The sequence below is a fragment of the Marmota marmota genome, unplaced genomic scaffold (assembly GCF_001458135.2).
Source record: "Marmota marmota marmota unplaced genomic scaffold, marMar, whole genome shotgun sequence".
Classification (NCBI taxonomy): Eukaryota; Metazoa; Chordata; class Mammalia; order Rodentia; family Sciuridae; genus Marmota; species Marmota marmota.
This window is the reverse complement of record NW_025999943.1, coordinates 194,689-219,689: the sequence shown is the minus strand read 5'-3', so window position 1 is coordinate 219,689 and position 25,001 is coordinate 194,689. Positions and strand designations below refer to the sequence as shown.

The following is a 25,001-nucleotide window of genomic DNA, read 5'->3' as shown; positions in this document are numbered from 1 at the left end:
CCAACACCTGTGCTGTTCCTCCAGTTGTGCTAGAAGTTAGTGAGTACCAATTGTGTAGAGTCCAGTGAAAGGGGTTGGTCATTCATTTCTGATACAAGAACTTTCCCTCAACCGATTGGCTGAGATACACACTTTCAGAAAAGGGCTCATTAAAAACGTTCTTGATTTCTCATACCCATGGGGGACACTGGTGTGCCTTCCTTTCTTGCATCCTCTGCTTTAGGCAACTTGAGCTTGCTTGATACAATCACAGGAGAAGACAGAGGGCCCAGTTCTGAGAAACAATGCATGGTAAGGTTAAAGTCTCAAAGCATGGTAATACAAAGGGAAAGAGTTGATTGTGTTATTGCAGAATTATTTCCTACTGTACTTAAAATGCACTTAAACTTGTGGGAGTACCCATGAAAAGTAACTCTTTTGATACTCAAAGTATAAGTTATACAAAGACTTCTGTTCCCAACAAGTCTGCTTTCCTATATCTTGGTCGTCTTTCAAGGATTTCCATGAAATGACTCTCTCACAAAATGAGCTCTGAATAGGGTCAGGTGTCACTCAGGAGTAGAGCACATTTATAGCTTCCTAAAAGTTCTGGATTCCATTATACTATGTCTCCCTCCCCAGAATAGGGAACAGATGAGAGCTGTGTTTTTGCAAAAAGCCAATGCTTCTACAATCATAGAAATCTCATCTGAACCATTAACATCACTGCCAAATAGAGGCTCCAGACCTGCAAGTGCAGCAGAGGGAAGTGACTTGCTCAAGTTTGACCCCATTCTACCCTTCTCATCTTTTTTTTATCATCTATGAGCAAAATAGTAGTCATAGTTTTTTTGGAAGGAACACAGCTTAAATGCATTTTGTGCTTCCTCATCCTTATCTCCTTATGTACCTAGGTATCTTCCTTCTTTCCTCCCTCTTTACACCTATTCTTCAGCTTTTCTAAAAGAACCTCTTACACTGTGTTCTTGATCATCGTATTGGAGGGTCTCTTTAGGAATCTTTCCTAGTAAGTAGTTCTTCCCCAATTCAGAACAGTATCTAATAATATTTCTTTATTCCTGTTTTTTATTCTTCCCCCTTGTCAAGAAGCATGTTCTGAAATGAAAGCAAAATATTTGCCTTCCATTCATCTGGTTTTTGTCCTCAGTTCTCATCACATTGCTCTTCACTGAGCATTTTTGAAATAGAAGTCCATTACCTTTGGAATCACCTTAGAATGTATTGTAAATGCAGAATCAAAGACCTTCTGAATTGCAATGTGTATTTTGAACCTCATCCCCAACAACTGACTCATGGAACTGGAGAAATCTGGCCTAAAGGAGTTCAAATCTGAATCCTCTACCTTAATTTCATATTTTGAATAGAGCCTCAATCTGCTCTGTACCCTATCCCCCAAATCAAAGCTGTATAAAGATTCAATATGTCCACTGGACATTTCATCAGGTTGTGTTTTTGGTGATCACTCCATAACCAAGTCTGCTCTAATCCCCATTCTCACGTCCTCTAGAGTATCTACTGTCATTGGAAATAGCAGCATTGCATATGTTGTGAAATTATGTATATGGCTGTGGAAACATATAGGTTTATGTATATTTGAGGTAAAATCAAGGTAGCTCTGGATGACCTAGTATTTCATTCCTTAATGCCATTCTCACCGATAGGAAGAAAAGAAAAGTGGGAAAAAAAATAGCACTGTATTTCAGACCAGGTTTGATACTGGAAGGTCATATATTCTTCTCACAATTTTCATATGCTGCTCTCCCTCTTTCTAACATATGAAAGTTAGTTTCCCCCTTCGGAGTGCACATCTGCTTCTTTTTTTCTCCATTAACTTACTGCACACTGCTTTGCTCATTCTTCATTCCACTTTCTACTCATCTCTTCAGTATTTCCCAACATTGTTCTTTTCAGGTTTTGAAACAGAATTAATAGTTTGGATCACATGATGACACTCTGAATTTTACCTGTCACTAAAACATGAGAAGATATTCTGCTTATTACCTTTCCCTTTTGGTACCAAGTATTTAGTAGGTTCATATCCTCAATTACTCAAATATATTTACTGCTTAGTATTTAAAAAAAAAATTCTTTCGAACAAACATTTTTAAAATATGTGGCTCTTACCTTCCACAATATGCTTTTCCATTTGAAGTGCATCCCAAGAAAAATGATCAAAGCACTTTGGTGAACAAATATCACAGATGCGCTGGTAAAATTAATGTCAGTATTGAGTTGCATATTCTTAATCACTATTTAAATGCAGACACCTAAATTTCCACTTTTAAAATCAATAAGAATAAATACTAGACAAGTAAATGCTTAAAACTTAAACATTTGAATAGAATTTTGTACATCCTCTCCAATTAAGCCTAACTTTCAACGTTATGGCTACTGACTCTAAAACAAGAATGCAAGGACAGAAGAAAACATTCACTGACAACATACTAAATGATGTGCATAGCTTCACAAAGATATAACATCTCTACACCTAACCATACTCAATATTTTCTACCAAAAATAAGAGAATATTTTAAAAATATATTTAAAAATATTCTTACAAATACACCTGATGTTAGACAGCTTTAAACATTTGAAACATTTTAAAGACAAAGTATTTTGTGTTAACACTAGATACTTGTTTGATAAGACAATTTGAATTACGATATGCTGAGCAGAAATGGAGCATTCTCACATTTGCTTCATTTTAGCTAATCAAAGACTTCAGAAATGTTAATGTCTTTTGGGAAAATTTTTACTGAGAAGAAAAATTATTTAACAAAGTATCAAAGTAGTATGAAAAACGTTCCTTTATTTTACCTGTATATAACAGCGAACCATTATGAGGGAGAGTATGCAGCAATTTCCAGTTAGGAAACAGCTAAGGAAAAGTGTACCAAGGGAAAAAATGGGAGTGCATAAGCACACTGTGCTTGTCAGCTGCTCACTGGATGTGACATAGTTCAACTGGTGTGTGGCTGTATGTTGAGGTGATGGTAAAAAACACTGCAGTATATAACTACAGAGAGCCAGACACCAGATGAAACCCAGAAGTACTGGGTTCTATAAAAGAATTTACCAAAGAATCAGATTGCATGAGTGTCAGAACAAAACTGGTTAGGGTGAAGAGGGAAAGTTGCCCTCCAGGAGGCCCAGTGAGGGAATCCCAGCCATTTCAACAAAAGCTCATGCCACTCAAGTCAAATGAATGGTTTTCAGCAAGAAGGGACCTGGATTCTGCCTGACAAGTCAAGGGAGCACAGGTGCACTGAAGACTTTTCCCTGCAGTTTCAGAGTGCCTGGCCAGGACCCATCTTCATTAGGGCTCTTATTTTCTTGGATTTAGCCATGAGAGATCAGAAAAGCCAGGCATTTGATTTCATAGTTCCAAGACCTACTGTGACCTGACTTCACTAGGCTGGAAGACACCCACAAAAAGAGTGTGGCTGAGTCAACAGAAGTCAAGACACAATGAAATCTTTGAACCACGAGATGTGACCACCCTTAAACATGAATACATTCAATGGCCACTGCTGTTACATTTGTTCACAATTTCAACCAGTTATTAATCATAACTCATTGGTCATTTAAGGAAGTTAGCCACATGGAAGCATAAACAATAAAAAAATTTCTCATCAATACCAAGGATTAAATTGATCTATGATCTACCATGAATTCTGAAATTATTTGTAGATTCATAACCAGTTTGAATGTTTTTAGACTTATGAAATAATTGATGATCTTCTCATTCTAACATTGCTTTGAAAGGTAATTTCATTTGACCTATTCTTCATTATGAAAGCAATGATAAATATGAATTTAAATGTTTATGTACCTTTGGCTGCAGGTGTTCAGTACCATCAAGAGTATCTTGCCCTTCCTTTGGTGTCACATCTAAATGAGGCTCTGCTGACGAAAGTATAGATTTACTTAAATGACACAGAACAGTTATAAAGATGGATCCTCTAGCATAATAAAGATAAGTATATCTAACAATAATTTATTTATATTTTCCCACATCTGTATTTACTTTAAGCTTAACTGTTAGCTGAATATTTATTTCTAAATTTATATTGCCACTGTGTGTGAGTGGGGGTGCTCTTGGAAATGAACCCATGGACTGTGCAAGTATTGCAATATTCTGCCACTGAGTTTCATCCCAAGGTCTTTAATAATATTTTGAGACACTGTCACTCAGCATTCCCAGGATGGCTTGAAAGCTGCAATCCTCCTGCCTCAGCCCCTCACATAGCTGGGATTACAGATGTGCTTCATTGAACCCAGCTACTATTGACTTCTCTAGGAAATACTGAGACTAATCCAAAACTCTGAAAACCTCTTGGGGAGCTACTACATGTCACCAGGTTCAATGCACACAAACATGTCCAAGATTTACCACTCAAACAAATGGAAAATCCTCAGAAACAAAATTTTAAAATCCCATAGAGACATGACAATTCACACTGTTTACTAGGCTCTGCCTCAGAAGAGAAATGTTGAAACAACCCCTCTTCAGTAATTGTAATTTCCAACATGACTGATAGCATTACACCTTTATCAATTATGCCCATTTCCTCATATCTGAAATGTTTTTGTCTTCTATTCTGATAGATTTCTTTTCTTCTTTTATGACTCAGACCTTTTATGAAGTCTTGCTTAATTATGTCTTTCTCTGCTGACATAGGGTGGTGTTTGTTTTATTTTTGTTTTTATATCCATTACAGTTTAATGAAGACTGAATAAACAATAAAATACTTAAGATTTACATATAAGATTAAAGAATCCAACAGTTTCATTTCTCCTTAATCAAAAGTATCACTATTATCCTTTATGCATATATGATTACATGACCTCTGTAACTCTCTCTATATCATGTACACAAAATGAATGAGAAGTTACACTCAATTTCTGCATGATGTGTCAAATGTATTCTCCTGTCATGTATAACTAAGGGGAACAAAATAAGTACTACAGATAATATAATAGGATAATGAGGTCCTATGAAGATTTTTTGCCCACTTCTAGAAACCTGAGTTTCTTTGTATTCTTTTTAATATTTTTTAAGTTGTCAATGGTCCTTTCTTTTATTTATTGATACTCAATGCTGAGAATCAAACCCAGTGCCTCAAGCATGCTAGGCAAATGCTCTGCCACTGAGCCACAACCCCAGCCCAGTTTTGTAAGTATTTTTAAAGTACATACAATTTTTATTTGTTCAATTGTGTTATACATGATATTAGATTGTATTTTGACATATTTACACAAATTCAGAGTATATCTTATACTAATTGGGATCCTAACTAATATTTGTATATGATTTAAGTGAAATAAGCCTATCCCCAAAAAACAAAACCCAAATGTTCCCTTTGATATGTGAATGCTATGGATGGGGGTAAACTAGGAGTTATATTAGCAAAGGGGAATTAAGAGAATGGAGCAGGAACAGTGGAATGATTCTGACATCACTTTCCTATGTACATAGTCTGGTGTTTCTTTGCTTGGTCCTTTCTTAGTACGTTAGTAATTTCTTCTACCGACTCTTCACAACTTCTTCTGTAAATTTTCATTTACAAACTTCACTCTTTACTCATGTGTTAGAGAAAATAAATTTATCAGTCAACGTTGTCACCAATCTTTATTTACATGACCTAACAATTGACTGAGCTCCTGGAATGTGCTTGTGTGGATAAAAGTTGTCAGAAATATGGCCTGAGCTGTTTCTTATGGTGTGTAGTTAGCAGCCATGGGCAAGAAATGGTGACAGCATGAAAGTTGCAAGAGAGAAAGACAACAATTCCATGTCAAAAAATATGGAGATTAATGAGGAGTAATGAGAAGGGACATTAAAGACAAAGGAAAGGGTTAAACATACAGAGGTAGGCATGATTTGTATAAAGAAAGACTTATAGTTAATTTTACAATACTTGGACTAGGGATGAGGTTGTAGAGCAGTTGTAGAGCAAGGTAAAGCGCTTGCCTAGCATGTGTGAGGCACTGGGTTCAATTCTCAGCACCACATATAAATTAATAAATAAATAAAAGTCGTCCATCAACAACTAAAAAATAAAAATAAAATACTTGGACTATCATATTGTACACATCAGTTCATACTCATATTTGCACTGTGGCTAGGATACTACAAATGCCATGGGCAGGAGCAATGTGAGGTACATAAGCATAAATGTACCATTAGAAGGCAATGGTACAAAATAAAAATATATCAACTTGAACTGAGAAAATGTTTCCACATACAAGATACAAAGTTTTCAGTGTCCAATATAAAATGAAGTTTTTAAATGCATTAAAAGTATACAGACTGCAAACATTTCAAATGTTGTCATACACATCTTCCCAGAGAACTTGTATTACAAATTTACCTGATTTAAGTATCTTTGCATCCTTCATCCATACTGATTGATTTGGAGGAGTATCATTTATTTCAAGAAGGCCTAAATGAGTTTGAAAAATATATTAAATAAATGTTGTGTATTTCAAACAAAAGACAGGTAATATGGCAAGCTGAATTTTACAGTACAGAATGCTCCATAGTCTCAATTTGTGCATGTTTTTGGGCAGCTCCTACTGTAGCCCAACGACTATTTGCAGGTACACAAAGCCAATGTTCAAGACAATTTACCTCTGCTTCTGAAAATGGTTCTGTAGCACTTCCTGGTAGGCATACAGGAGTGTATTTCACAGGCGAGACTCCAGTCTTTTTGGACTAGAATTCAGAACAAATAAGGAGATCTGTAGTTGCTAGCCAGAAACCCCAAAAGACTGATTAATTCTAAAAATAGATGTTGTAGAAATAAGCATCCACTTTTTAATTACATCAGCAAGGAAAAATTGTCTAGGTCTTGAATTTTTGTAGATTTTTTATATTTTTCATCATTATTTACGTTTTAATCTATTCATAGTCTTTTCCTTGTTTCAATGGGGTTTTTGTTGTACTTGTTTTCGCATCTCTGATTTCTATTTGCATCATTTCTCTTTTTCATGATCACCTTTATTTTCCTTCTGTAGATTTTACCTTCCACCACTTTTTCTTTCATTTTTTTTATTTTTTACTTTTTCTCTCTTGGAATATTAATTTTGGAATCACTTATACCAATTTTTTGTGCTTTCTGCATTATTAACACTCTCTTCACATTGGTTAGATAATTTAGAGTCATCATTTTAAATATATTTTCTTACATATTTACAAGTGCTTTGCTTCAAAGTTGTTCCTCTTCCTGGTGACATTCTCTTAGAAATTGTTTTGAATGAATGATACTATCACTTTCTCACACTGAGTCGGAGTTTTGAAAATATGACTTAACTATATCTCAGGACTATTCAAAAGAGAAATCTCAATATAATGACTCACATCAAATATCAGATGAAAAATCAATCCAAATACATGCACAAAACACAAGTAACATGAGGAAACAATGCAAGAAGAAACCAACAAGAGTTCCTATTTCCAACAGCAGAAACACATTCTACTCAGCAGCACATCACTTCAGTAGATCATATATCTAGGACACAAAAGAAGTCATAGCAAATACAAAAAATTAATATAATGCCCTCCATCTTCTAATATCATAATGAAAGGACATTAGATATCAAAAGAATAGAAAACTTCAGAAACATGTGGAGAATGAAAAATATACTTTTGCATGATGGCCAGAGATTTTAAAACACAAAGAAACAATATGAAAACATGGCATCCCAGAATCTTTGGAATAAAGGAAAAAACAGCTCTTCTTATTTCATTTTTTTCCTTTTAATTTCTTCTTGTTTTTTTTTTAATCTCCATATCACTTTTTATTCTCATTTTAATGCCATTTTTCTTATTTTTATTTATTTTCCCCTCATTTCTTCCTCTCTGTGTTCTATCTCACTACTTTTTCACCTTTTTTTCTGAATTTAGTTAATTTAACTGTCACTGTTGCCTTTTTTTTTTTTTCATCCACACAGTTTATGATTTCCCATTTCTTCTCTTCGGTTAGTGGAGTCTTCGAGATGCTTTTAAATAAGCATTCAATTATTAGTTGAAGTATATTTTCCTTCTAGTTTTTTGCTCTTGCTGGTTATTATTTTTTCCTCTTAAAGAGGTGATGATAGGTAAACCTACCTCTTTGGTTGTGCCCACTTTGCACAGTGGGGTTTGACACTGAGATACAGCTTTTCCCCAGGGCCAGAGCACAGAGAAAGCAGTTCTCCAAAAATATCCACATATAACAATGAAGAAGAAATATATTCAAATGCATGCACAAACCTCAGGATAGTAATAATGAGTATAAGGGAAAACAGGACAATAACACCCCTCACAAATGTTATAATCCCCCAATAACTGCACTGTTAATATTCTAATATCCGCAAAATAGGTTGGATAAAGCATGGTTCATAATTTTTAGTGATTTCCGACATAGAACAGAAATAAACTGGGACGTTATCTTTAGTGCTCTAACAGCAAATGCCCCATCCTGAGAGGCAGTCCCCTTAAAAGGGAGTTGCAATTCTTCTTTCTTTCTTTCTTTTTTCCACAATTTTTACTGATATATACTGATGGAATATGTTCTTACATATTCATACAATGCACACAATGTACTAATATAATTTGTCCAATATCACTTCCCAGGAATTTCCCCCTTAATCCCCATGCTCCATTCCTTGGTCCCTTTCCTCTAATAATCTCCCTTTGATTTTCATGACATCAGCCTCCACCTTTCTTTTCCTTTTTCTCTCTAGCTACTGCATGTGAGTAAAAAAATGTCCCTCAGCCTTCTGAGACTGACTTATTTTGTTAATATAATGATCTCCATTGCATCCATTTTACTGTAAATGACATAATTTCAGATTTCTTGATGACTGAATAAAACTACATAGTGTGTATATCCATCATATTTACTCTAACAATTCATCCATTGGCAGACACCTAGGCTGCTTCTATGGTGTAACTATCGTGAACTGTGCTGATATAAACATGGGTATCCATGTATTATCATAATATGATAACTTTTTTTAATTTAGGAGAAATACCCTGGAGTGGCACAGCTATATATTTGTGGTTCTAAGCCTAATCTTTGGAAGAGCTTCCATACTGATTTCCATAATTGTTGTAGTGATTTATAATCCCATGAAAAGTATAAAGTGTTCCACTTCCTCCACATCCTCTCCAGCATTGATTATTATTTTTATTCCTGATAGATGCCATTCTGACTGGTGTAAAATAAAATTTCAGTGTTTTGATTTGCATTTCCCTAATTGCTAATGATGTACTTTTATTTTCAAATATTTGTTGGCCATTTTTATTTCTTCTCTTGAGAAGTGTCTGTTCATTTGCCAATTTATGAATTGGGTTATTATATTTTTTGGTGTAAAACTTTTTGAGTTCTCTATTCTAGATATTACTCCTCTGTCATAAGTATAACTAGTCAAGATTTTCTCCCATTCTGTAGTTTCTCTCTTCACATTCCCTTGGTTTCCTTTTCTGTACAGAAGCTTTTGAATTGGATGCCATCCCATTGATGAACTCTTGGATCATTTGGGGAGCTTTAGTGGTCTTAGTGAGAAATCAGTTGCCTGTGCCTTTATTTTGGAGTGTTGGCCCAATGTTTTCTTCTAGGAGTTGCATAGGTTCTGCTGTAATTCCTAAGTCTTTGATCAACTTTGAGATGATTTTTGTGCAGGGTAAGACAAAGATTTAATTTTACTCTTCTACATATGGATAACCAGTCATCCCAGAACCATTTGTGAAAAAGGCTTTCTTTTCTCCAGTGTATGTTTTTGGCATCTTTGTCAAAGAGCAGGTGACAATAGATGTCTTCTATTCTGTACCACAGATCTAAGTGTCTATTTTATGCCTGTATCATGAGGCTTTGTTACTATAGCTCTGTAGTATAATTTGAAATCAGGTTTTATGATACCTCCAGCATCACTGTTTTGTCTTAAAATTACTTTGGCTCTTCTAGGTTTATTATTCTTCCAAATCAATTTTAGAACTATTGTTTCCTAGTTCTGTGAAAAATATCACTGGCATTTTGATGGAGATTGCATTGAATCTGTATATTTCTATTGGTAGTATGGGCCTTTTAATAATATTCATTCTACTTATCCATACATATGGAAGGTCTTTCCACTTTTTGAGGTCTTCTTCAATTACTTGATTCAATGTGTTCCACAATTTTTATGTGGAGGTCATTCACTTCCTTGGTTAGAAATATCCTAAGGGGCTGGGGCTGGGGCTGTGGGTCAGTGGTAGAGAGCTTGCCTAGCATGTGTGAGACACTGGGTTCAATTCTCAGTACCACATATAAATAAATAAATTAAAATAAAATCCATCACAACTAAAATAAAAATACTTTTAAAAAAAGAAACAACCCTAGGAATCTTTTAAAGATATTGGGAAAAAATGTTTTTCTAACTGATTTCTCAGAAGATTCATTGGTGGTATATGATTTTTTTCATGTGCATTTTGGAACCTGCTACTTTGCCAAATTTGTTCATTATCTCTAGAAGTTTTTCATGGAGTTTATTGGATCTTCTAGGTCAAGGACCATGTCTTCTATAAACAGTGATATTTTGATTTCTTCCTTTCCTATTTATTTGCTCTCTTACCTAACTGCTCAGGCAGCTGTTTTCCTCTAAAGAGTCAGTTTCATACTTTGAAAAAAAAAATACTGAAGACAAGGCACAATGAAATCCTTGACCATGATATTACAGGCCAATAATACTAAAATTTTCAGCCAGAAGAAATGACCACCTTTTAATATGAATGCATTCAGTGGTCCTTCTGTTAAATTTGTTCCTAATTTGAACCAGTTGTTAATTAGTTGATCATTTAAGGAGATTATCCAAATGGAAGCACAAACAATCAAAATATTTTTTTGCCTCAATCCCAAGCATAAAATTGATCTATAGGCACTATGAATTCTGAAATTATTTGTAGATTTGCAACCAGTTTGAATGCTTTTAGGCTTATGAAATAATAAATGATCTTTCCATTCTAACATTCATTTGAAAGGTAATTTCATTTAGCCTATTCTTCATTATTAAAGCAAGGAAAAATACAGGAAGTCCAGAACTTAAATTTAAATGTTTACATACCTTTGGCTGCTGGATTTGGGTATCATCAAGAATTTTTCTCCCATTTTTCTGGAGTCACATGTAAATATGGTTCTGCTGACAAATGTATAGATATACTTAAATGACTTAGAAGAGTTATAAAGAGGGATCCTCTAGCAAAATAAAAATAAATATATCTAATAATAATTTATTTATATTTTCCCAAATATGCGTTTAAATTAATCTTAACTTTTAGATGACTATTCATCTTAATATTTGTCTTCTGATTGTGAGGGGTTTGGTGAGGCCCTGGGATTAAACCCAAGGCTTGTGCATGCTTGGCAAACATTCTGCCACTGACTGTCATCCCTAGGTCTTTTATATTATTTTGAGATACCACCCCTCTAAAATGCTCAGGCTGGCTTGAAATCTGCCATCCTCCTGCCTCAGCCCTCCACGTAGCTGAGATTATACATATGCTTCACTGCACCCAGCTAATATTGACTTCTCTATGAAATATCTAAACTAATTCAAAGTTACAGAAATCTTTTGGGCTAGATGTCACCAGGTTCAATGCACACAAATATCTCAAAGATTCACCATTCAAGATAAATGGAAAGTCCTCAGAAACAAAATTGATAGTTCCACAGAAACATGACAGTTCATACTATTCACTATGTTCTACCTCAGAATAGTAATTTTCAAACAACCCCTCTTTCATCACTAGTGATTTCCAAAATGACTGATATTGTTATTCCTTTGTCAATAAATCCCTTATATCTAACAAATTTATTTTCTGCATTTGAGACTCAGTCTCCTATATGAAGTCTTTCTTAATTATGGCTCTAACTAATGACATAGGCTGGTGTTTTGTTTCTCTTTATTTTATATCTATTATACTTAATGAAGCTGTTCTAAAAAATAAAACATTTAAGATTCAAATGTAAGATAAGATTCAATGGTTTCATTTCACCTTACTCAAAAGTACCATCGCTAATATATAGGATAGTGCTCTAACTTGGTGCCCTATGGATATACTTTGCCCATGTCTGTAATCCTGAGTTGCTATGAGATTCTTTTCTTATAAATAGATATATATTTTTAATTGTTCTTTTGAGTTATTCTTGTATTTGACTTAAGCAGAATAAGCCAATCCCCCAAATCCAAAAGTCAAATGTTCTCTCTGATATGTGGATGTTAACACACAACAAGATATTAAAGTAAACTAGAAGTTCAGTAGATTAGAAAAGAGGAAGCAGGAACAGTAGAATTAATCTACATCACTTTCCTATGTATGTAGGTTGGTGTTTCCTTCCTTGGTCTTTTTTTAGTACTTGACCAATTTTTCCACTGATTCTTTGCGACTCATACTGTAAATTCTTCATTTACAGGTCTGACTCCATTGCTCCTAGATTGGAAGGAACAATTTTATCAGTCATCTATTTCTCCAATCTTTATTTACTTGAGCAGATATTTGATTGAGCATCTGGTACATGCTAGTATGGACAAAAGGCTTCACATGTGGTAGCTTTTCTGCAGGTAGGGCCTGAGCTCTGTATTAAGTAGTGAGGTAAGTAGCCAGGACAGGAATTGGAGAGGGCGGAAAAGGCAGTTGCAAGAGAGAAAGTAAAATATTCAATGGCATCTTTATTTGTCAAAAAATATGGGGTTTGGGGACAGAGGTTGTGGCTTAGTTGTAAAGTGCTTGCCTGGCATGTGCAAAGCACTGGTTTTAATCCTCAGCACCACATAAAAATAAATAAATAAAATATACAATTTTATGTTTTTAAAAAAATTATGGAGATTGATGAGGAGTAATAACAGATGACTAAAAAGACAGAGGAAAGCGTTAAATGTATGCAGGCAGAATTTATATCATGAAAAATTGCTAGTTAACTTTAAAATACTTGGACCTGGGGCTGGGGATGTGGCTCAAGTGGTAGTGCGCTTGCCTGCCATGTGCAGGGTGCTGGGTTTGATCCTCAGCACCACATAAAAATAAAATAAAGATGTTGTCTCCACCGAAAACTAAGAAACAAATATTAAAATTTTTTTAAAAATTAAAAAAATAAAATAAAATACTTGGACCCCATGTTGTATGAAGTGGTTCTTGTTCATATTTGCACTGTAGCTAGATAACTACAAATGTCATGGGCAGGATGTATTTGAGGTGCACACACATAAATGGTGATGAATAATTAGAAGGCAACAACACAAAATAAAGATGATGAAGACCTGAACTGAGGGAATGTTTCCAGACACATAGAAGATACAAAATATTCAGCCATTATAAAATGAAGTTTTTAAAGGAATTAAAATATACAGACTGCTAGCATGTCAAATATTTTCATATACACCTTTACAGAGAAATTGTATTGCAAGATTTACCTGATTTGAGTGGCTTTGCATCTTTCACTGATACTGATTGATTTAGAAGAGTATTAATTATTTCCATGATAGCCTAAATGAGATTGGAAAAACATATTAGGTAAATATTTATTGTATTTCATGTATTATTAGGCAATATTTGAAGTTGAGTTTTACAGTATAGAATACTCCACAGTCTCCATGTTTCGGGGGCAGTTCTTACACTATATCCAGGTACACAAAGCCAATATTGAATGTGATTTACCTCTGCTTCTCAAAATGGTCCTGTAACACATCCTGGTAGGCATACAGGAGGGTACTTCACAGAGACTCTAGTCTTTTCAGACTAGAATTGAGAAGAAATAAGTAGAACTGTAGTTGCTAGCCGGAAAACCCAAAAGACTGATCAATTCTAAAAACAGAAGTTGTGGAAACAAATTTCTACATTTTAATCACATCAGAATTCTACATTTAATTACATCAATATTTCCTGTCTTAGAAATGTTGTTGGTCTTGGATTTTTGTAGTTTTTTAAAATGTTTTTCCTCATTATTTATGCTTTAATATGTATAATTTATATAATCTTTCTATTGTTTTAATGGGTTTTTCTATGTACTTGTTTTCGTATCTCTCATTTTTATTTGCATCATTTCTCATTTTCATTTTTCACCCTCATTTTCCTTCTGTAGATTTTCCCTTCCACCACTTTTTAATTTATTTTTATATTTTTTACCTTTTGTTTGTCTATTTTTGTATTATTTTTAAAATCACTGATACCTTTTTTTGTGCATTTTACATTATTACTCCCCACTTCACATTGCTTATATAATTTGGAGACATCATTTCAAACATATTTTTGTTATAAATTCACATGTTCTTTGCTTCCAAGTTGTGGCTCTTACTGGTGTCATTCTTTCCTATGAAATTGTTTTGAATGAATGATCCTAGCACTTTTCTCTTACTGAATTGGAGCTTTGAGAATGAGACATATCCTCTGCTCAGAACATATCAACAAAGGAAATCTCAATTAAATGACCCACATTGAATAGCAGAAGGGAAATCTAGCCAAATACATTCATGATACTTAACATATTAATATAAGTAATATGAGAGAGCCACGTAATAAGTAACCATCAAAAGTTCCAAATTTACCAATAACTCAATTCATATACCAAGATTGACAAACATGCTGAAGAAACAATTGATTGTAAAAATATTTAAGTAAGAAAACTTAGAAATAAATTAATGAAGATGATAGAGATTTTGAAAGAACATTTCAGTAATGAGATAAAAGTTTCTTGGAAAAACCCAAAAATTTTGAAATGATAAGTTTATTAAATCAAATAAAAATCTGTGTAGACAGTACTACCAATGTAGTACATCAGGAAGAAAAAAAAGAATGTTAAGGCTTGAAGGCATGTTACATGAGTAAACTTTTAGATACTAATAAAAATGAGAAACTTGGCAATGTCAAAAGAGCAACTTGAAATTACAAGATATCAGAGTAGGGAAGTCTGCTTTCTAGGCTGCTCTGTGGCATAAAACCAAAGCAGCTGATATACAGCTTGTCAGTGAGGTGGTGAAAAAGAGATTTCACTGGGATTTAATATTAGGGAATAGAGCAATTTGGAGAATCGGAAGTTTGGATACAGGAAAATAAAGAAGAAAGCTCACCACTGATGATAGTAGCTTCTGGTCACATGAGCAGACCCACCACTTGTTTTGTTGTAGAGAAATCAGAGATCAAAAACATTGCCTGAACTTATTTAAACTAGGAGATTGCAAACCCTGCAGGTTTTTTACAATTACAATTGCGTGTGAAATAAGTGAGTGCTCTATCCTGACTGGCCATGCAGGGCTCAGGCAGGAATTCTTTAGGGGCCAGCATGCATGCCATGACATCTGCAGAACTCCAGAGATCAGAAACACATACAAACTCAGAAACACATACAAACACGGTCACAGTATTAGCAGGTGCCTAGGCAAAGTCTGACCTATGTGAATGAAATGGGCGTGGAGTGACTGTGCCTTGAGTTGGAAGGGTGAAGGGAAGCCTTGCTGTCATGTGGCTCATAAGAACATCTGAAGTGGTTTGGAAGTGGCAGTTGGTGAGGGGAATACCCAAAGGAACTATACCTGGGATGGCTAAGTTCCAGGGCAAAAGTGAGTGCAGGAACAGCACCCTTTCCCCACAATTGGATGTCTTGGGAGGCACCTGAGAACCAAATCCACAGAAGCAATTGGGTAAAGTCTGGTCCTAGGGGCAGGTCAACCTAGCCACTCCAAATAAGGTAACTTTCAAGCTAGCCCAATTAGAGCTGCGGACCAAACACATCACAGCACCATAGGGCAGATTTCCCCTTGCAGAATGTGCTGTTGCTTGAAGCAGTGCCCAAGGGGTGCACAGATCTTGTATGGAGGGTCAAAACAGAAACCCATTGTACATAGTAACCATCCCAACTTTTAGTGCTGAAAATGCAAACTGAGTCTCATATCAAAAAGATTCACTCTTTGACCACAGCAAATCATAAATCAGAGAGTAACATAATAATGGGAAGGGATTAAAATTCCCCAATCCTTGTTCTCTTTATTAGTACTTTACTTAAGAATAATTGGTAATAAAAACTAATGAACACAGATATTGACTATCCATTCCAGGCAAGTATTTTAACTACTACTTCAGGGTCCCCTCTGTCTAAAATAAGATATTGAGTTTTTTTAAATACTTATATATTTTCTAACATTTTTTTCTTATTCCTTCTCTCTCTCTTTCTCTGTGTGTGTGTGTGTGTGTGTGTGTGAGAGAGAGAGAGAGAGAGAGAGAGAGAGAGAGAGAAATGTGGCAATCCTGATTATTTCAAGGTCATATATAAATACACTATTTGTCTTGTTCTCTCTCATATTCAGCCTTTTTCAGTGTAATTATCTTTTTCAAACATTGTCTTGGGAGGATTAAGGTTCATTGTACTTTGTGTTTTGGTTGGATTTTCCAGTATTTTAATGTGCTTATTCTACTCATTTTTTTCAATAGTATCTTCTCCTACCATTAGCTGAATTCAAACATTCTTTCCCTTGCTTTCTTAATACCATGCTTCTTCTATTTTTCCCCTCCCTCAATATAAGTATCACTTGCTACTATTCTTCTTCATTCTCTTTGTTCGCTTTGTGGATACTGCAGTCTCTTCTAATTTCCCAACACATTTCCTTCACTTCTAATTTACTGTATTTTTACCATTGCTCAGAATTACGTGGTTTATATAACTCTACCTCCACTCATTGCTTTAAATCAAGTACTAATTCATGGTCATTGTTTTTACTACTGTTCCCAATCGCTGAACCCACCATTCCTGTTTATTAGTGGCAGTTAATGTTGGAAACATCATAGTAGGATCTGTGTGTTTACTTCAATACTGTTTGTTGTTTCCAATAGTTGTTACTATAGTTTATTTTTTCCCATTCTATGAGGCATTGTGAACCTAGAACAAGACTAAAACCCCACAGGTTAGAGATTTTGCTATAAAAATAAACATTTTATCCATTACTCCAATTCAAAGAAGAGAGGAAACAAAAAGCTCCAAATCACCAATAATGACCCAAGGAGGAAAAACTGGAGAGAAAACTCAGGTCACACCCCTTGGCATTTACTCACACATCAAAAACAGAGACAGGTACTAGAATGGATAGATAACTACACACAAATGGACATGCACAAAAAAAGTGGTAGAAGAATCCACTTCAAAGGTATGCAAGACCAAGAGCCCTGAAAACATGAGAAAGCAGGCAAGCAAAGCCCACCCTAAAATCCACAATCCCCCACCAAAGGAACCCACTTATAGTGAGGTTGACAAAAACCCAGAGAGAGATTATAAAAACAGATTATCAAAATGTTCAATGAACTAGATATCTAAGTAAGGAATTAAGAGAGTCATTATAGGAGATGAAAGACCTTGTAATAATGAAATAGAAGTACCAAAAAAAAGGAGAAATCCTAAAAATAAAATACAATCCACAATTACAAATTCACTTGAAGGTATCATTAACAAAACAGATGGTGTAGAAAACAGAATCTTAATTTGAAGGCAGAACTTCAGGCATTAAAGACAGGCTATATGATCTTGAATACACAGAAAGTAGTAAAAGGAAAATAATTATACAGAAAGACCAGAATATACAAGAAACTTTAGGATAAAATATAAGAACATGGAGATAGAAACTAAGGGCATAAAGAATATTTTGAATGAGATATTTACAAAAAAATTATCCCATACCAAGACTGAGATGGACAAACACATATAGGAGGCTTACAGGAACCCAAATAGGCTCAGCAACATAAGAAGCTCATTGAGACACATCATAATCAAAATGCCTAACCTAACACAAAGGAAAAAAATACTAAAAGCCACAAGAGACAAACATTAGGTCGAATTTGGGGGCAAACCAATAAGATTCACTTGTGTTTTCACTCTGAGGCCCTAAAATTTTGGAATGAAATGAATCATTCCAAAGTCTAAAAGAAAACAACTGCCATACAAGGTTACTATACCCAGAAAAGCCCAGTTTCAAATTTAAGGTGGAAATAAAAACATTCCACAACAAGAATAAACTAAAAGAACTCATATGTACCAAAACAGCACTACAAAGAATACTCAAACATAAACTATACACACAGGAACTAAAGAAACACTTTCCAAAGCCTGCAAACCAAGGAAGGTCAACAGAAGAATAATTCACTAAATGACAATCATGGCATGATAGAATAAAGAGGGAAAAAAGGCAGGAAAACACAAACACATATTCATATTAACAATGAATGTTAAGGGTTTCAACTCCCCAATTAAAAGACACAGATTATTAGAATGCACTGGGCACTTCACATGCACTTCACATGCACTCCACCATCTGCTATCTGCTACAGGTTCCTTGCCAGAGACAGAACCCATGCCATGTGATTTGGGCCTTGAATCTCCAAATCATGAGCTAAATAACACCCCCCCTTCATGACTATTATCTGTCAAATATTTAATTATATTAACATAAAGCTAGTCAATATACTGAATATCTTAAAACAACAGAAATGCATTCTCTCACAATTTTGGAGGTTTGAAGTCTGAAATAAGGGTATCTTCAAGGTTGGCTCCTTCTGGAGCCTCTGAGGGAAAATCTGTTCCAGGCCTTTCTTCTAGGTTTTAGTGGTTACCAACAATCCCTGGTGTTCCTTGATTTCTAGTTACATTCCTATATGGAATTATTCCATATGTTATTACATAAAATTCTCCAATGTGTCTCTGTGTCCAGATTTACCTCTTGCAATCATTGGATTAGGATCCAGCCTAATCTAGTATGGCTTCATCTTATCTTGATTACATCTGAAAAGACTATTTCTAAATAAAGACACATTCACAGGTACTGGCGATTAGGGTTTAAACATATATTTTGGGGGGGAACACAATTCAACCCACATCACCATAAATTTAAATTGACTAAAATAACATAATATATAATCTCTAACCACAATCAAATTAACTTAAAAATCAACAACAAAAATATTCTCAAAATCTCCAAATATTTGGAAACTAAATAGCACTTCTAAATTACTCTGGGCTCAAAAGCAAATCATGAGCAAGATTAGAAACTGAGCTGAATGAAAATGAAAAGACAACATCTTAAAATCCATGGACTCAATATATGAATATAGATGAATGGATTGAGAAATTGTGGTACACACACACATACACAAACACACAATGGAATTCTTCTCAGCCATAAAAAAAAGAATGAAATTATGGCATTTACTGGAAAATGGATAGAAATGAAAAATATCATGCTAAATTAAATAAACTAAACTCAGAAACTCGATGGTCTAATGTATCTCTCATGTGTAGAAGTTAGAGTAAAATAAAGGACATGTGGAGGGAAGGATAGGATAACATAAAGAACCAATCAAACATAGATTAATAGATGACAAAAAGGAAGTCTGGTAGAGAAGATGAATGAGAATAATAGAGTATATGACAGAGAGGAGAGAGGATGAAAGGGGAAAGGGGGAAAGAAAAGGGGTAAAGAGATAATGAATTGAAATTGATTTCCATTCATGTATTAATTTGTCAGGATGAATCTAACTACTATATATAACTATAAAGTGCTAATAAATAAGTAAAATAAAATAAAATTTATTGACTACAGTCTAAGTGTTCTTGGGGTATCATAGATTTAAAGTGCTTGTAGTATATACAATATACTTGTGTTAGTAATGTGGAAGGATTTCAAATGAATAATTTAGGTTTATATCTTAAGAAACTAGAGAAGGAAGAAGCAATTAAGCACACACACATACACACACACACACACACACACATATATATATATAAATACAAAGGAATTATAATAGATAATAATAGAAATAAATAAAACAGCATACAAATTCAAGAGAAAAATCAATGAAACAAAAATCCATGCACAAAAACTCATATACAAATATGTCACAACAAATATCACTATTCTGTATAGATATAATGCATTATTTAAAAAGCAGGTCTTTTAAAAAAAAAAACCACATTAACAAATTTTAGCCAGAATGATCAAGAAAACACATAAATTATCAAGGTCAGGGATGAAAGAGGAGGTTCTATTGTCATTACAAGGAAAATTATGCCACTAAATTCTACAACTTGATAAAATGAAAAAAATTCATTGAAAGACACAAATAATCAGAATTCACCTAAGAAAAATTAACTACAGAATGCCTATATCTTTTGAAATTGAACACATAGCTAAGCACATACATCTTTTTAAGAGTTATTTTTTTTTAGAAAGAAAGAGAGAGAGAGAGAGAGAGAGAGAGAGAGAGAGAGAGAGAGAATTTTAATATTTATTTTTTAGTTTTCGGAGGACACAATATCTTTGTTTGTATGTGGTGCTGAGGATCGAACCCGGGCCCCACGCACACCAGGCAAGCGCGCTACCGCTTGAGCCACATCCCCAGCCCCAAGAGTTATTTTTAGTATTAACTTACACATTTTAATTTTTCACTTGCTTATACAGCTTTCTCCTTGTCTTTTTTAAAAGTTCTTAGTCTCACTGCATGTCTAGTATGGTTTTTTGGCATGAGACTCCTTGTGTTTCCTAAATCTGAGAATTAATTATTTTCCTCAGTTCCAAAAATTTCTCAGTCATACTTTCAGAAGTGGAAACTCTGCCACTCAATCTTTGTTTACCCAGTGTTAGGCTCACTTTTTGACTGCCGTTGCAGAACATATTTAGACACACAGATCTATCTAACTGAAATTTTAGTTCTTGTAGACACTCCATTATTGTAACCCTTCTGTATTTAGATAGACTACTTCTACAAATAATCAATGCCCCTATCTCTAAATTTAATTAGTAGAATATTGAATAATTAAACCCTAAAGTAGAGACATTTTTGGAGTATCTGCTGAGTGCCTGGCCCTTGTTTGTAATTTTCTTGACTCTCATCCTTTCCCGCTGCATTTATACTGTATTTTCTCTGCTCCCTTAATTAAGCAAATTGAAACAAAGATGGTGCCTTGCTCAAACTGAGTTTCCTTTCTTTGAATTTCAGAATGAAGGCACAAGAGTCTAAGTCAGTTTGTATGAGGACAGAAGAGACATAAACCAAAACAAATGTAAACAAGGGCTATTGAAGGAAGCACTATGATGGGGACGGAAAACTCCAAACTAGTAATACCCTCAGAACTGACACTCTCTTCTTAAAAAGATTAGCTCCTACAGGATTGGAATCCCCAGAACACAGCCCAGTTTACTTAAAACAGAGTATAAGGGATTTATGAGAAAAATCAGCAACCCCATAGCATTCCACTTTCTTAGTTATTGGCCTTGAATCTTTGAGTCTAACATTGGGAGAGAGAATTAGTTCTATAAATTACTTCTTATTCCCACATATAGTCCATGAAGGGAGGAAAGAGAGGAGAAGGAAGGAAAAAGGGGATGGTGAAAGAAAGAAGTAAAAGTACTGAAAAGAAAAGGAGAGAGAGTCAAGGGGGGTACAGAATAACAAAAGTGATGTCAAATATACCAATAAAAATAAAAAAGGAATAACTGGAATGAGTACCAATAATAAACTTAATTTTTTTGGTAAAAACTGAACTAATTCCAAAATGCCTCTCTATCCTTTTCCTTTTACCTCCTTCATTTACCAAATTATAGTGATCTTTAAATTTCAATTTCAATTTCAATACAATAGCTTGCAGAGTTTAAAGACAGTTCTTACATCTTTCACCAAAACTGGACTCTGAGCTTATATTTAGAGGTTTGTCATTTTTTTTTTCTGAAAAACAATGAAAGGAAAAAAAATACTGCTTCTCAATGCTTGTGAAGTTAAAATAAAATGGCACTCCTTTTTTGGGTTGAGGGGTCAGAAAAAGGCTAAATGATCAACCAACACCTCCAGTTTATTTCTATCAAATAAGTCTCAAAATTTTAAATCAAGTGAGTGGACACTGGACAATGACCTGAATATTGTGGGCAAAATTTCCTATGTAGACAATATAGCAGTGACCAGAGCAATGTTATTACTCTAAAGAAAGTTTGAAATCATCAAATAAAATCTATAGGAAAGATCCCATTCTACACTAAGATCATGCCTATTGCTTCCTCCAAACAGCTCAACAACTTACATTTTCATTACTCATTAGGCCAAATTTTCTGTTCCTATGTTTGTACTAACAAACTGCAAAATTTCACTGCTGTATAAATATGTACATAAGTTGCATGTGGCACTGAGATTTGAGGTACAAATTTCCAGCTCTGCTGAATAAGACACCCAGAGCCCACCCGAGCACAGACTGGGGTTCCCTAGGATAAGGTTGGAAGAGTCACTGATTAGTATTCTAGCTCCTAAATAATTACTTCTCACTTATGTAAATTATGAACTCCCTTAAGAGGAAAGTTTTTAAAAAATCTATATCATATCACATTTTATTTTAATAAAAACATAAAATAATATTTAAACTCCTTACTCCTTAAACACTTACATGATTATGAAACCAAAAGAAAATTACAATCTCATAAACACATTGAAACAAAATTAGAAAAATTCAACTTTGCAATATTAATTTAATTTAATGGATGGCATTGATCTTTTAAAACTCCATTTCTAAAACAGAAAAACATAAACTAAGATCCAGGTTTAAAATATGATCTCTTTCATTCATGGGAAAGATTCTCCCTGGTATATGGAATAAAGTCTCACCCCTTGGCATAGCATTCTAGAACCTCTTTGTAGTCAGACCTCTTCCAACCTCATTACCTTCCACATCCCTTACTCACTCTTCAGACTTCCACCCAGATGATTTGCCATTTTCTAGAAAAGCTCAAACCTTCTCTGTACCTGGGATTGTTGTCAACACTGTCCTCTCAGTCTCTACTCTTCTCAATCTACCAGCACTCTAATATTCCTCTCAGATTCAAATCCAAAGCCATATATTTCATGAAGCCATTTCCAATCCTGGGACTTAAAAATTTCACCCTACTTCCCAACCAACTTTCTAGAGTGTTTGGCTCATACTGTATTTTTTTCATATCATCTGCTATAATGTCAGCCATTTATAGATCTGTTTTCCTTACTACACTATTAACTGGGAAAAATACAGAATTATTTAGTTATAATTCATATAGCATACAATTCACCCATTTAAAGTGTATAACTGAATGATTTATAGTATTGTCACAGGGTTGTACAACCATCACCACAATTTCTGAACATTTTTATCATCCCCCATTAGGAATCCTATGCCCATTTCAACTCACTTCCTGCACCCCACCCCAGAGCTGAGTAACTGATAATTAACTTTATATATATATCTGCTTATCTAAATATTCCATGTAGATTGAATTACCCAATATGTGATATTTGGTGTATGCGTAATCTTTTAAGGGCAGAAACCAAGACCTATTCTTAGAAGGAGGAGTTAATGAGAAGGGCATGTGATATAATAAAAGAGAATTTGTTTGGAGTCAGACAGGTCTAAGTTAAAAATAAAAATTCAGTTTTTTAATAACTGTGTAACTCTGGGTAAGTCACTTGATCCCTCTGTTCATTGATCTATAAAATGTGGATAACAATACCCTTCTTAAAAGATTGTTGTAAGGGTAAGAAAGAGGATATGGAAAGTACCTGAAGAAGAGTTTGCTCAATAAACAGAAGTTGTTATTTGTATTTATCTGTACACCCATAGCACATGGCACAGTAGATCATAAGGTAGCTTTCTTTTGTTTCTCAGCCACTGTTCTTCCTCAGAAGAAAATTAATCTAGACAATACAGGGAGACAGTGAAGCCAATAAACAAATCTAAGATCTGAGACCAGAAGGAAGGCAGTTAGCTTTACTTCTGAAGACACTTAGAAAAATCAGCTCATCCATCTCAACTTCTAGTTTTCAGTTGCATATACTTATCATGTAGTATTCATTTCTGCTTTCCTTATGAGGGGACAGTAGAAGCCTGAATCATACCTAAAATTCTCCTTAAGACAGATGAGCAATACTATCTGAATCATGAGGAGAAAGAAGTATAGAACCCTTTCACAAAACACATGTTTATCCATGAAAAGGAAAATCCAATCATCATGACGATTAAATTATATCTGTAAATATCCAAATAAATTAGAAACCTTCACCATCAAACAATCAGGGTCCTTCATAGAAAAGAAAGGTATTCGCATACTAATTCAATTCCAAAACATAAACAGGAAAGAAGGAGACAAAAGTCACAGTAATAAGTTTGTTTGCATCATACTTCTAGTAGAGGATATATATAATTTAATTAAGAGCCAGAAACTGAGTAGTATACCTTCAAATGAAAAGGGTATACAAATAATTCAGTCCCTATGGAAGAGAAACATGACAGGATGCTTAAAGAAGAAAACATCTAATTTACAAGGACAACAGCATAAGTTATAGGAGTTTTCTTTAGGAATTAATTTAAAAAATAATAATCCTACAAATCATGGCAATAAGAAAATAATTTTTTAATCAGAAGAGATAATATAGCAATTGACTATTATAGTAACTTGAATTAATAAATTTCAGCCCATTAAGCAGTCTGAAGAACTTTTCAAACATAGCCATGAGGTAGGAACCATTATTAGGACAGAAATAAACTGAGCATTTCCATGTGAAATTGCTCTTCCCCTTTAATTTACCCTTTTCCCATACTTTTCAAAAACTTTTCTGATAATCAAATTTAAGTTGACCTTCTAATCCAAAGAAAGAGGGCCAATAAGTTTTTCCAATCACTTGTTTCTTTCAAAATCAGACAGAAATAGGTAAATAGTAAATACATATCAGTTCTTAACATATCTAGTTCCTTATGCTGGTGGTCTGCTCAATGTGTTCATGAACAAGTCATTCTAAAACCTCATGCCATCATCTCTCCTCTCTTTGTGAAAAGAAATGTCCTGTCAAGACAGAAAAACTTGAGACCCTGTTTCTGGTTTACCATATAACCTAGCTATCACATTCTGGGTATATCTCAAAAGGAAACCAAATCAGTGGATGAAAGTGATTACTGAACTCCCATGCTATTGAAGCACTTCTCCACAATAGCCAAGAT

At 34.4% G+C, this 25,001-nt stretch overlaps 1 long non-coding RNA gene across 1 annotated transcript; it reads right to left on the bottom strand.

The window, feature by feature from the left end:
* Nucleotides 1-175: 175 nt before the first annotated feature.
* LOC125616337 lies at nucleotides 176-11,211 on the bottom strand. The gene is made up of 4 exons (XR_007346958.1): nucleotides 11,089-11,211; nucleotides 6,375-6,446; nucleotides 2,125-2,206; nucleotides 176-274 (listed from the first exon to the last, which is right to left on the bottom strand). It is a non-coding gene; the product is annotated as an uncharacterized LOC125616337 (long non-coding RNA).
* Between the last annotated feature and the right edge of the window lie 13,790 nt (nucleotides 11,212-25,001).